This window comes from Tursiops truncatus, chromosome 12 (assembly GCF_011762595.2).
Source record: "Tursiops truncatus isolate mTurTru1 chromosome 12, mTurTru1.mat.Y, whole genome shotgun sequence".
NCBI classification, from domain to species: domain Eukaryota; kingdom Metazoa; phylum Chordata; class Mammalia; order Artiodactyla; family Delphinidae; genus Tursiops; species Tursiops truncatus.
The window spans coordinates 56,390,410-56,405,988 of record NC_047045.1 but is presented as its reverse complement, the minus strand read 5'-3'; the positions used below and the strand labels follow the sequence as shown (position 1 = coordinate 56,405,988).

The 15,579-nt window shown below is 34.8% G+C and overlaps 1 protein-coding gene and 1 non-coding gene across 2 annotated transcripts in view; one reads left to right on the top strand and one right to left on the bottom strand.

The window, feature by feature from the left end:
- The window catches only part of LAMA2 (laminin subunit alpha 2), a 606,337-nt gene that overhangs the window by 480,928 nt on the left and 109,830 nt on the right, over nt 1–15,579 (bottom strand). The window lies entirely within an intron of this gene.
- LOC117307574 (U8 small nucleolar RNA) lies at nt 8,686–8,825 on the top strand. The gene has a single exon (XR_004521341.1). It is a non-coding gene; the product is annotated as a U8 small nucleolar RNA (small nucleolar RNA).

Sequence of the window (15,579 nt, the reverse complement as noted above, 5' to 3'; positions counted from 1 at the left end):
CTATTTAGAGTAAAATGCAAATGTTTCTCCTGGCTTACAAAGCCCTACATGTTCTGGCCCTGTCTACCTCTCTGACATTCCTTTCTAGAATAGGAACATTCTATTTCTCTAACTCATACCTTCTATGCTCCAGTCACACCAGCATTCTTTTGGTTCCTATAATGTGCAACTCTGGATTATTTTACTAGGTCTTCCCTGACCACCTTAATAACTATTTGGTTATTTGTTATCATACTAGCCTATTTATTCAAAAAAAATTAATAAATATCAATATACAAAAAAGTTGAAAGACTAATGATATCTGGCTATACTTGTTTTATTTTTAAAAGTGAGTTTCATATCATAGTCTGATAGCCATAGATAAGACTTCAAGAAGAGATGGGAATTTGTAATATGATTATGTTGAATGAGAAGGGGACATTACAGCACCTTCCTATTTAAGGTCAACATTTTATATCTTATCACATATAGATGGCACATCTGTCACTGACTCTAAATAAAGCCTTTAAGATGTATATACCATAGACAAAAACATAATCAGTTTTTGGGCCAAGCGCAGCAGGTTTGAAAATGATTTTCTTTTTATTGTGCTTTAATTCATTTAATAAACTAAAATACATAACTAACGTTGTCAATGGAACATTTATTTATTCTTTATGAACCATCACCTTGATGAACCAGAAAAACAATACAGTATTATTCTTGCCCTTCAGTGAGCATTATTTTCATAGTATCTTTCCACTAGGACAAAACCCCATTATCTTTAATGAAACTGCAATAATTTTGAGAGACATGTAAAAATGATAACTGGCTATTTCCAGTGAATAGCCAAGAAGAAGGAAGTATTCCAGAAGTGAACAAAGTCTTCTTAATATCCAAAATAAGTGTGTATTTTATCCACAGGAGAATGGATAAATCCTTTTTTTCATAAATAATTATAACAACTTTAATAATTTTAATTCCAAATTACAGCCGTTTTAAGGAAACAAATTAAGGGTGGTAACAGTACTGGAATCTGGGGTTATTTGCAGATAGAGATAAACAGTTCTAAATAAATTTACAGTGTATAATGTTATCACTGTATTTAAATCAGAACTATAATTATAGTAATAGTGAATGAGTTACAAAAATCAGTAAATTTATCATCTACATTCTGTGTTTAAGAATGCAAATAAGTGCAAAATGTAGGTAAAGAAATTTTAAATGTCCCTGCCAGAAATAATAAAAACATATATCCTAAGGGTCGTGGATGGCTGAGTTTTGAACTACAACATTACCTTTGCTTTGCAGAAAGACAAGGTACAGTATGGAACTGTGTGAAATGACTAAAATTAATCCTGAAAGTCTACAGTTGGGCCCTGGGTTGGAGGAAGCAAAGGGAGAATATAAGCCATGGTCCAGGAACCTAGTGCTGCATTTGCCCTCTTTCAATAAATTTTCTGTATTCAACAACATTAAACCTACTCATTTTTTACAATTTTTGTATGCTACCAGATACAATTTATGAAAAAAATAGGATCATAAAAGAGCCTTAGTGCATTTAGAATTCTATCTACTCATTATCTCCCTCCCTTTACCACTTAAAATGAATTACCAGGCACATGTAAAAAAACTACCAAAAATAGTTTTGAAAAGGAACCAGATTTGCTGAAAAACTTTCCTCCTGACCCCGAAAGTCCTGAAGTAAACAGCGCTAGGAAAACCGTGTGTTCTCAGAACAGATTTCAAGAGAAATCTCTGAAGATCTTTTCTTTGCTCAGTCTTGATGCCGGGCACACTACTGCCACCTTTCATGCTCGGAAACACTCAGAGATAGATGAACCACCAGGCACAGAATGAGAGCAACTCCTCTCCATTAGGTAGAGCCTAACCTAATTACATAAATGCTCAAAAAGATATAAAAGACAAGTCACAGTAATTTCATAAATGTGCAAAGACATGGAGGTGGGTTCAAGGCTTCCAAATAGAATAATCAGCAGATCTCTTTTCTCCACACAAGGAGCTGGTGTAGCATTTCTTAACCCTGTTACCAAAAGAGCAGGGACCTGATTTTATAAAAGACTGTGACTGTCAGGTTTGCCACCAAAATGATGTATGTGTTTAAGTTACTTCTCAGAAAGTGGTCTGCATGTCTTGCCTTAGTAGCTGAAGGCTCTATTAGTGAAGGATGAAAAGAAAGAGAAGGGGTAAGAAGAATAGTGAGTAGGTTTACAAAGTAAAATGAGCAAGGTGGGCTAGTCTCCACATAAATAAATGAGATTACGTATAAGTCTGCTTTTCTCACTAATAAAATTTGAATATGAAAAAACGAACACTTGAATTTTTGGTATATGGATGTACATGTATGCATAGATAAAGGCATAGATATAGGAAACAAATATATTAAATAAAAAGTCATATTACATTTGCTTTAGCTCTAGACCATTCACCTCTCTGACAGAACTCCTAAAACATCTTCTGAAATTTTTGAGACTTTACCTTAGGGAAAACACATATTTAGACAATCAGGAATGATGGACTGCATAAAGTATGCATTGTCATGAAAACTAATAAAGTAAACAACTACATTTCTCTCCTTCCTCTTCACCTGTGAATGTTTCTCTCTATTTTGCCTTAATGTGAAATGTCATAATATACTAGGAAGGGAGAAGTCAATTCCACATTATGACCTTAGAGTCACTTTTCCATATTCAGAATAGGAGAAAGATATGTTGAATTTAAATAGATCATGAAAGTTTTTAAATCCCTTCTCTCTTGAGGAGAGAATTTTCTAGATTAGTGAAAACTGATTTCCTCAAACCCACTATGTCTGTGAGCACCTGCCATATGAAATTCTAATTATCAGAGCTGTATCCTCCATTTCACCTGAACCAAAGGGAAAAAAATTAAAGGAATATTGTAGCTTTCCCATCTTTTCAGGCATGTTTGGTAGGGATACTTTCAATGTTGCTGTATTTCTGGGAGAAAATTGTCCTGGCTTCAGTATGTGTATGGTCAGTAGCCAGATTTAGAAAGTATAACTTGGTCCCAAGATATATACAGGTTCATTTGGGTTCACCACTTAGAATTAACATCTTTGATTATAAAAAGACTTTTAAATCTTTTAAACCAATTCAGTAACCAGTTTAAATCTGATTTATTACTGTTGCCACATTGTTCCTGACAAAGAAACCTGCAATAATCCCCAACAGCTGCCGGCCAACAGGTGCTGCCGAATAACACTGAAACACTGAGCCATAAGCTAGAATCAATTTTGTCTCCTTCACTGTTACAATCAAGCAAGCAGAACGACTGGAGCATTTTTAATCTTACCTTTAATATCCTTCAAAAACAGAGGTGGGAAACAGGACCCCACCGCATAATCAAGAAAGCACACTCCCTGTCATGATAATTGTTCTCCAGACTCATGCATTTTATGAGTTACATATAAAACTTATAGGGAAGGTCATCTTCTGAAATCAGAACACAGCTGGAAGGCAGTAAGAATCACATTGTATACATAAAAAACTCAGTGCCTGAGATATCACATTCAAGGGTTTAAATTTTAAGAAGTGCTCATTTGCAATCTGTGAACATATATCAAGGCAATTTAAACTATTTTTGTCCTCTGGCCCTGAATCTACATTCATATCTTTTCCTTCTAACTGCTTCTTTTTGAAAATGGACATTTGAGAAGCCACAAAAGGTCAAATATTTAATTAATAACTCTATGCTTTTCAAAAAACTTATTTCTTCATTTTTCTGAAGACTCACTCTAATGTCTGTCTCCAGCCTGGATTTTTGGATTAAGCACGTTGTGATTTTTTAAAAATAACTATCCCAATTAGAAGAAGTTGTGGAATATCTGGCAAAATTTTGAAGTTTTTGGAAAACTAGTCACAACACAGTTTTTAAAGAATCTGAGCCGCAACCTTGACTCTAGTATCGAGTTTTTGTCATTCTTGGCAAGACACTGTGACTCAATTTTACTATCTATGACACATAAATAACACCAGCATGCTTTATCTTCTGCAGTTGTGGTACCCTTGAAAATCTGTGTGAACGGAAGTTGGGAAAATAAAATTACAAGCTCTGAATATATTCGTGGGAAAAAATCAATAAGAAACTGTAAGATGAATCCTTCTGACAAGTGAAGAATCCTTTTATACCTTATTTTGAGAAATAAATTCCAGTTTTAGTATTTTAAAAAATTTCAGCCATAACTCCAAAGTCTTTGGAAGCAAAAAGAGAGAGAATTCCTAATAGTTGAGAGATTGTGGTCTGGGTGGGAAGATAATTAACTTATTTCTACATTGGCTCAAGCATTTTATAGGCAATTTTTATACCAAATGAGTCTTTATTTTACTAAAGAGTTAACTTCTATACTCTCCAAAGACACCCAGTGGAGACGATTGTTTCCTCATCACCACCAGGTAAGATTTCAATGGCATGTCTTTCTTAATTAATTGTAGTTGGTAAAGATACTGGTATGTTTAATATGAATGAAGATATTCTCTTGTAGGAAACTGTTTCATAGTAGAAGTGCTACAATTAGCCATTTCTATCTAGGTCTTTGGGTTAGGCATACCCCCCCCCCCAAAAAAAAAATCACAGACCACACTGCAGTAAGCACTCTACATCCTGGGTACAATATGTATTTATGGTCCCTACAATGTTTTCCAGAAGATTAAGTTGATTCTGTGTGAATCATTTGGAAAATTCCTACAAGTGATTCTATCCAAAAAGTCATCTTTCCCCGCCAAAGGTCCTGGCAATATACAGATCTTGACTCTATCGCTATTTAGGGAATACTTTAAGAGGTAGAAAAAATGAAAAGATAAGCTATCTTTGAATGCATATTTTTCTCAGCATTCCTTTACATGTGGAGATAGAATTTTTTTGAATCTAGATTGAACAAACAGCAAGACTTTAGTAAAACAACTGCTTTGTTAGGAGACTCTATATAGTACTAATTAAACCTACATCTTTGGATTCTTGCAGACCTGGGACCAAATACGAGCAAAACTTTTAGTTCTCATTGGTATAATAGGACTAACTATATTTCCACTCTCCCAGTGTTATGATGAAATAGGATGATGGATGTAAATTCTTATGTGGCTTTGTAGTTAACTTTCAGTACTGGAAGAAAATGAGCATCTCTTACCTTCACTAACTTTGAATTCTTTTTTTAAAGTCTGGCAGCCTTATATTACCTTATATCCCAAAGGAGTAATCTTAAGATCAAAAAGATGGACAGCAACGCTTGCATCAGTGAATGCATGCAGGGTTTCTGCAAGCTTTGGCACAAAGATTAATGCCAGCCTCTGAGACAGCATCAGTATCCCATCGTGCAGGTAATGACACCATGTGCAAGAACAAAATAAGCATGTTGTCACTGTCTTCCATTATTTCAGTCCTGAACTATCATGTGTTGTGTACCTTAGTTCTTTTCTTTCAAACTGTACAGCTACTAAAATGGTGAGGGAAATTTCTTGAGAATGTATTTCATTAGGTTTAAAACTGCCCATAAAATCTGACAATTTGTGTCAGTGTCGCTGCTAGGAAGCCAATAAAGCCAGCACACCACGGCAGGTTGCGTGAAATGCCAGCAGCATCTCCATCACCTGATGAGTCAACTGTACCCCAAAGACAAACTAATCAACACAGACCATTTCACTGACAGTACACTTGTGTTCCCGTATTTCAGAAAGGCAATTTGGGTATACTTGATGTGTAGCAGCTCTTAGGAAAAAATGGCAGCCTAAAATGGAGAAAGCTGGCTGTTAATATTTCTGATGTATTCCTCCATCAGAAAAGCACTGGCCAAAGCGATTCCTTTCCCTAAATCTCCCTCAGTGAATAGAATGTTAGACTAGCTATTCGTGTGTGATTTACATACACGTGGCAACACTTTGGGAATCCTGTTTGAGCCCACATATCTTAATCAAATAGCATGGATCAGACATTTCATTTGGAAAAAAGGATGTATTTTAAATAGATTCCAATGCTACAGAGAAATTATTTTTTGAAAGCAATTTAATACGGTTCCATGAATAGCATCTAGGATCCCCAATTCACTTAACATTTAAGAACCTACTATGTACCAGCAGACAATCTGTTTGCCAAACACCATGTGGTGCTCAGGGGACACACAGATCACAGACATAGCCCCTGTTTTCCAGGAGTTCACTCCACTGTGGAGGAAACTGCAGCGGTGGCGCCAGGAGTTGCTTAGCATCCCTCATACTTCGCCTTTCCTTGGTAATATCTCTGAGCTTCCCTAAAACCATCTCGAATCAGTACAATCTAAGTAAAACACTGTGCTGCCACTGCATCTTAGAGACAAGTCTCCTTGGCCCCCTTCCAAGATTGCTTCCCCTGAGCTCTCCACAGAGCTACCTAAGCCCATGATGGGAAACAGCCACAAACCTTCAGTGGCAATATCATGTGATAAATAACATAAATACAAAGACCTCTGTAGTCCAGAATGGTGACTGTTAAAAGATTAGGACATCAGGGGATAATTTCAGGAAATTCTTAAAAGGTGAGGACATGTTGCCCATGCAAATAATAGGAAGTTTAGGAGAAGGGAGGCAGAAGGGGCAACCTTTGAGAAAGTGTATGCAAGTTCACTGTGCAATAACCACAAAGCACTCAGCATGGCAAGAGCGCAGCGTGTCAATGCAAGGCGTGTCAAAGATTAAGTTGGGCTGATGAACAGGGACCAGATTATAAAGGAGATGCCTGCCTTACTAAAAGTTCCCATATAAACTTTAAATTGGAGACCATGGCATCCTTAGGAGAATATTAAGCAACAGAGATGTGAGAATGGGAGAAGGAAGAAAGGGTGGCAGATGACTGACTAACTTAAGAAGCTGTTCAGAAATCAAAGGAAGAAATATTTAGATTTTGAATGAAGGTAATGGCTGTAGGACTGGAAAGAAGCAGAAGGCTTTTAGAAAGATGTCAGAGGCAATACCCACAGCACTTGGTGGCTGAGTGGATGGCAACTGTAAAAGCGGGCTCCACGGTATGGCTTGTGATGTGGATAATGGGTGAATGCGGCTCTTCATCAAGATCAGGAATATAGAGGAAGAAATGAGAGGTCACAATGACTAGTGCAGCCTCTATGATCGAAACAAGTATGTTTAAGGCAGCTAAAACAAAATAAGATTATCACCCATTTCTTCCTAAAAGAAATCTGTTAACACAAGTAGTAAAAAGACACTAAACTCTTAGCAAAAAGCACTTTAAAATTTCACATTAAAATTCTACAAAAGTGTTATGCAGAGAACAATACGATTTCCTATATATGATCACAACCACAAATGACATGTCTCTGGGTTTCAATAATCGAAGATCACATTTTAAACACTTTACAAGTTGGTTCTTACCTAGCCTGTGTTATCTGCTGCCAATATTATATATTTAATTATAGACTGATTAAATACTGATCGTTAGGCATTTATGATAAATACCTAACATTAGGCTTTGCCATCCGAGACACTGATGGGCACTTTTCAATCTTAGGTTCTTTTTTTTTTTACCAAAACATAAGAATAATTATATCACACTTACATATCTTTTCTTTAAAAATACAATAAATCTCAAACAGATAGTTCTGAAGAAAAAGCATAAGAATAGGAAACACTTGAAAACAGGATCTCCCCTAACAAAAACTAGAAATATGGAGCTAATAGGTAGATAAATAAATATAAAAAGGGACAGAAACACAAAAATTATACATACATATACAATTATATATAATATAGATATAGTCTTTCCCTTGAGTTGAGGCATCTTTGGATCAATCTACAGAGCTACAGAATAACTGGAAAACTTTTCTAGAATGAAACTATTGTAATTATTCCTTCAACAACAATTTATTAGTCTCTGTGTATTTAGCATAGGAACTGGAATTAATTTAAATTGTACAATTACTATTAAATTATTGGAAATATTTTAAAGTAATGAGAAGTCAACAAGTTATCAATTACTCAAAAATTTAGTAAAATACCAGTATTAAAATGCTAAATAGCCAGGACATGGGAGCAATCTAAGTGTCCATCAACAGATGAATGGATAAAGAAGATGTGGCACATATATACAATGGAATATTACTCAGCCATAAAAAGAAACGAAATTGAGTTATTTGTAGTGAGGGAGATGGACCTAGTGTCTGTCATACAGAGTGAAGTAAGTCAGAAAGAGAAAAACAAATACCGTATGCTAACACATATATATGGAACCTAAGGAGAAAAAAAAAAAAAGTTATGAAGAACCTAGGGGCAAGATGGGAATAAAGACACAGACCTACTAGATAATGGACTTGAGGATATGGGGAGGGGGAAGGGTAAGATGGGACAAAGTGAGAGAGTGGCATGGACATATATACACTACCAAACGTAAAATAGATAGCTAGTGGGAAGCAGTCGCATAGCACAGGGAGATCAGCTCGGTGGTTTGTGACCACCTAGAGGCGTGAGATAGGGAGGGTGGGGGGGAGGGAGACGCAAGAGGGAAGAGATATGGGAACATATGTATATGTATAACTGATTCACTTTGTTATAAAGCAGAAACTAACACACCATTGTAAAGCAATTATACTCCAATAAAGATGTTAAAAAAAAAGACTTGGTGCAGCCAAATAAATAAATATTAAAAATAAATAAATTAATTAATTAATTAAATAAAGTGCTAAAAAAATCATCAGGTAGGATAATCCTCACCTGTTCCTCCTTTTGGAGGGCAGATACAGAGTGAAATAAGTCAGAAAGAGAAGAACAAATGTACAATATCGCTTATATGTGGAATCTAGAATAATGGTACAGATAAACTTATTTGCAAAGCAGAAACAGAGTCACAGATGTAGAGAACAAACTTACGGTTACCAAGGCGGGGAAGGGGGCGATGGGATGAATTGGGAGATTGAGACTGACATACATACACTACTATGTATAAAATAGATAACTAATGAGAACCTACTGTATAGCACAGGGAACTCTACTCAATGCTCTGTAGTGACCTAAATGGAAAGGAAATCTAAAAAATAGTGGATATATGTATACTTATGACTGATTCACTTTGCTGTACAGCAAGAAACTAACACAACATTGTAAAGGCAATAAAAATTAATTAAAAAAAATTAAAAGTAAAATGCTAAAAAAGCAGGTTTTCTTTATATTATCTTATTATATAAAGCACAATAGGGCTTCCCTGGTGGTACAGTGGTTAAGAATCCGCTTGCCAATGCAGGGGACACGGGTTCAAACCCTGGTCTGGGAAGATCCCACATGCCATGGAGCAACTAAGCCCACGCACCACAACTACTGAGCTTGCACTCTAGAGCCTGTGAGCCGCAACTACTTAGCCCATGGGCTGCAACGACTGAAACCTGCGCATCTAGAGCCCATGCTCTGCAACAAGAAAAGCCACTGCAATGAGAAGCCCGAGCACCGCAACGAAAGAATGGCCCCTGCTCGCCACAACTAGAGAAACCCTGGCGCGGCAACAAAGACCCAACACAGCCAAAAATAAATTAATTAATTAAAAAAAAAAATCAGGCCTGACAGGAAAATGCTGCTGTTATGGCCATTAAAAAAAAAAAAAAACGACAATAGATAACGTTAGTAAATCATTTTTTTTTTTATTTCAAGGCTGAGATATTTGAGTGGGCTAAGAATGGAGCAATCATTATCCCCTCCTCCTAGAAGAAAAATGTGAGGTGTGTTATCTATAAAAATTAATGAAGAAGGAAGAAAACAAAGAAAGAAGGAAGGGGGGATGGAGAGAAAAATGAGGGAGAACTTAAACTCACTGCCTTACACAAACCTAACCTCAGCAGCTAACATAAACACTGAGAATAAACTCTGGGAAAGAAACCTTTGCATTTTTACACAAAAAGGACAGTAAATCATAACTTATAGAAGTTTTTATCCAAAATAACACACATTAAAGTAGAATTTTCTTTCCAGTATATTTTTTCTTTCCAAAATAAATTTCTGACAACTCAGCAGATATTTTATAGAAGTTTTGAATGTTACTGAGGAATCTGATAATTCCTTAAGATTTCACTTGAAAATCTGGATCACATAAATTGAAACCAGGGTGAAACTGTGTCAACAAGCACTAACTATAAATATGTCCTGAAATGAGTTTAGTGGGAAATGTGTTAAATTCCATATAACAGATTATGAAGCGTCAAAAAGATATTGTGTTTATAATTTGACAATAATTAGAACGTGTCAAAATATGAGCATATACTATAATAGAATATAAGAAAAAGAATTAGAAATAAAGTCAGAAAATAAGAAAAGTACATTGTTCTTAGTTTGCAAATTAAAATCAAAGTAAGAAAAACAAGAAACTCAGTTTACAATTTAGTCAATTAATTTCAGTCAAACTGTATTTACTAAGAGGACAATATGTTAGGCTCCGATGATTCAACAGTCCACAAAACAAACATGATCCCTGCTCTCACAGAAATACATCCTTGCTAAATTGTTCAGAAATACATATGGGTGTAAAGCAATGAGTATTGAGACATGACTGTATTTGACTGAAAATAACCACCATCATCCTACCTCTGATTTGGAAACCTATTTTTCTAAAATGTTTCAAGACGTAGCAGTAGTTTACATGTCCACCTTGCTCCTCTTTGCTGCTACTACCAAATCAATTTTCTCTTTCCCTCCAGAAATCTCAGCTTATTTGAAGCTTCTATCATCAAGCTATACCACCTACTACATCCCCCACTGCTTTCATAAAACCACCTTCCAGGCATTTTAAAGACATGGTTTCTGATTCATCTTCCTTCCCACCTCTCCTTGTGTAACAGCAAAATCTACACATGTGACTCACCCAGTGTTCAGGTCCTTGACTTCCTCATCAACCTCTTTTATGCCTCTCCATCTCCAGTACCCACCCTCAGGGCTCCTCCCTAGACCTGGAATTCACCACACCACCTCATCCTTTCAGCTCACTTACTCTTGTACCCCATTACAACAAGTCATGGTCCTTTCTCTTACCCATCCTCTCTTTCCTGCCATCATTCCCTCCTCCCAGGCTTAATGATTCCATGATCCATCCTTAAAACCACTGCATTACAAACCTCCTCAACTCCATTTCTCTTTTAAGAAAGCTGCTTCATTCTTTTACTTAAAAATCACTGGAAAATTTGAACATCTTATCACAGGTATGAACTCTTGAATAGTCAGCTTGTACCTACAGTTCCAACCTTGACTCCCTTACTTTACCCTAGTCACACTGGCCATATCTTGAACCCACCAAACCCTTTCTTACTATTATGCCTATCCACTTTTTCACCATTCTGCCTTGTGAGCTTATCTCCCCAACTCTTGACTTGCCAGCCTCTCTCTCATCCTTCTCTCAGCTGCAATGTCACCTCGACATACAGTCTTCTCTGGCCATTTCATCTAAAATAACTTGACACAATGACTTTCTATTACATTGTCTTGTTTATTTCCTTCTTAGAACTAACTGTATATATAGTTATATTGTTTAATTACTTACTGGCTATCTCCTGCATTAGACTTATAAGCTCCATAAGGACAAATGCCCTTATCTGTTTTTTCGCTTTTATATTACATATTAGCAAATATTAAATTCATACACAAATTAATAGAATGAATAAAAGGGAAGTAATAGGAGAGTAAGGTTTGACTATATACATGTCAAAAATCTAAAAATAGTAAAAAAAAAAAAAAAAAAAAAAAAAACCAAAAAGAAAGGGAGGGTGGAACTGGATGAAGGCCATCAAAAGGTGCTAAAAGTTCCAGTTATAAGATACATAAGTACTAGGAATGTAAAAATCATGATAAATATAAACACTGCTGTATGTTAAACACAAAAGTTGTTAAGAGAACAAATCCTAATAGTTCTCATCACACTCAAAAATTTTTTTCTATTTATTTAATTTTGTACTTATATGAGATGATGGATGTTCACTAAATTTATTGTTATAATCATTTCATGATGTATGTGAGTCAAATTATGCTGTACACCTTAAAATTATACAGTGCTATATATCAATTAAATCTCAATATAAAGGAAGAAAAATAAATGAACAAATAAAAATTGATTTAGAAAGGAAAAAATAAAGAAAAACAGTAAAAAAAAGAGTTCAATATTTATTTAGCCATCTATACAAAAAAAAATCGGTGTATACCAAGTCTACTAATTATACTCTTATTTTGGTCAATATAACTAAGAGAAATTAAGGCATATAAATGTATTTTAATGTAAAAACTGGTAATAACATAAAAATTCACTAATCAAAAAAAAGAAAAACCAGTCAAGTGGGTTGTTTGATAGCATATAATAAGGAAAATGATACCTGAATTCAATTTTTGAAAATTAAAATTAAAGTAGCATGAAAAATATAGATAGAACCCAGAAATTCATCTATAAGAGAATCAGATTTAAACTATGAAATAACAAAGATACGCTAAATCATAATATTTACAATAAATTCTGAAATTCACAAATATTAAGTAATTGAATATGTCATTGATGAGTCACAAATCTAACGAATCATGGGATTTCTCTACCAAATATCAGGTTCTTATCAACCCTCTTAACTTCATCCTACAGAAATCTTCTTTAACTATCCAGGTAAATACAGTATTATGCTAAGTATAATAGAATTATGTCAAATACATATATTATCTGACATAATATCTATGAGAACTTTCACTCAGAAAATAATTTGTATTGACTATATATAATTCAATGTGATAAACTTTTACATGTTCTTTATTTTCTCTGCCCATAAAACTATACCCATGAGGATACTTTTTAACTATCTCTAAACTTCTATGGGGTAGAAGATTATAATAAATATGTGATCAGGATTTGTATAATAAGTGTTATTTTTAAAAGTAATCTTGGTAAAATATACAGTGGAACTTACACCCAATTTAATCTTCAGTTTCAAAGATAAAACTACATAGGTTCGATCAAATGGTAACAATACAAATAAATAAACAAAAAGCTCTCAGCTCAATATTGATTCAAACTACCATAAGAAACTCAAAGTGTATCAGACTCTAAATAGATCAGATTCCATCCCTTTAGTATTCCTTTAGCATAGGTATTATAAACTCTGGCCTACTGTCCTGGAATGGTTCCATAACCTTGGTGTGATACACTAAAAACACCTTCATTCACAAATTTGGACCATTCAGCTAGTTGGAAATTGAGTAAACTAATAAGATAACGGATACCCCAAATCCTGGGAGTCTTCCTTGAAATAAAAATCCTTGGTATTCCTTGCTTTTCTCACCTGTCCTTCTCACAGTTACAGGTGTGTAATCATACGACAGAGATTCCTAATCTATCCTTTTGATTTGGTCCATCAATTTTCAGCAGTTTCAGATGTCACAATCCATTATGCACCATTCCTTAAAGCTCTTCTGTCATAAATATCTAATTCTCTGGTTCTTAGCATTGACATAGCATTAACTCTTAAAATTTGATTCACAAAACCACTCCAGTTCTCAAGTATAATACTCCCACTTGAAATTAGGCTACCAGTTTATTAAACACCACAGAGTATTGCTCAAAAAGCCCAAGCTGATTAGTCTTTAATTAAAATAGCCACAGTTTGGACCTTTAATATCTCACTGGATTTAAACTTTCTATTAATTTTTCTCTGAGTCTATTAATCATAGTAATTAAATGAGAGGAACATGTGGAACAAAGACACTACTTTCCTTCATAGATTTCTTGTTTAAAAAACACTGCCTCCCCCCACCCCCGCACGAACACACACACACACATTGTAAAGTTTATGTTTTTTAAAAAACTATTATTTCTGCATCAAAAAAGCTACATATTTTCTTTCATGTAGCCAGAATAGTCAACCATAACAATGTGTATATTAGGGCTATGTTAATTTTCAAAAAAAAGGGGGGAGCAAGGATGCAGGTAAGAGTGTCTTTCATGTATATGCTGAAAAGCTCACACAAAAGAGAAGAGAAATGTACAACTAGCCTGTAATGATGTGTGTAATATATTCTCAATATAATATGTATAAAATCTAACATATATAAATTTGAGTGTAAATTTCCCATCCCCTTTTGAGTTGCCTAGCAACACGAAGGCACCCAGAACCACTGTCAAGACAATGTTACTGAAATTTGTGAGAAGTAACTGTTCACTCATTGTTAAGTCAGGCTCCATCTACATTATATCTAAACTCTTGGTGGATCATTTTCCAGTTTCTGCTGCTAGTAATGTTTTCATACGAAAAAGAGACTACTTTTTTTCTCTTCAGCTTTCCAGTCAGGATGTTTTTGGCACGATCGATACATGTGCATAAAAATGTGGCTGTTGTCATTTAAAATAAATAATCCATGGCACTCACTGCTGGGGTTCAGTGATTTCATCTGCAGAAAGATTTTGCAGTGTATCTCCGGGATGGTTCTCATTGACAGGTAGAGAAATTAAGTAGTACCAGCGATGTATTTGGCATATGAAACCCAAAATACTTTTATTAAAAAAAAAAACATTCTGCTATCTTAAATGAAATTTCCATTCTACTTTTGGATAGCCTTGTACATAACTGAGAATTGGACCTTACTTTGACACTGTCCCAAATTTATAGTTTTCTCTTCACAGCAGTAGATTCAATGAGGTGATACACATGAAGTATCTAAAACAAAACTGTCAACAAACAGTGAAGACAAAAAGGACAAAAGCCATGTGGAAACACTGAAATGTTATTGCACAAAATATTGGTTTCTTCTTACCCTAACCTAGCTAGTCAGGAATTACACTCTTCCTACTCCTCACTGAACATAAATGTAATTGGATACTGTAGAATATAGACGTGTTATTTAAATTTAAATGTGAAAGCATGATGTGTGTGTGTGTGTGTGTGTGTGTGTGTGTGTGTGTGTGTAGTTCTCCTTAAGTGACAATTCCTGGGTCTCATATCCAGATACCCTAAACTGCAAAAAAAAAAAAAAAAAAAAGATTTTTATCAAAGATGATAATTATTTGAATGCCTTATAGTTGCAAACTATTTCTAATTTGCAACATTTCTCATTTAATGGAGGGCTACATACCAACTCCTGAAATAATCTGATCACAGAACAAGAAATGTCTCTAACTTCAGTAAAACCATAACATTCTTGAGGGATATATCTTGGGATCACAAATCTCATAATACATAAAAAATTTAAATGACTAGAAGTTGAACTTCTTTTTAGGTACCACTTCCTGCTATGAAACAAAGTTTTTATAACTTTTCAAAAGTTAATATAAGGTGTTAATTAACTGACAACCACACTGCAATGTTGGTACTGTGTAGTCAGCTGGACTCACTTACTGGCTGCCAATAACTGAAGTCAGAGCAAAAATTACTGTCCTTAAAAATTTCAAAGTGTATTACACACCTTGGAGATTTCTCACAAATATCTGAAACTGAAAGATTTGTAACTGTATAGGGTAAAATAAATGCCAAGGCTCTATCACTGCATTAAAATTTTTAAACAGTTGATTATGTCAATTATTCTATACTATATGCTATAATATAAAAAGGGTTAAATAATTCACAATAAACATGCTCTGGCCATA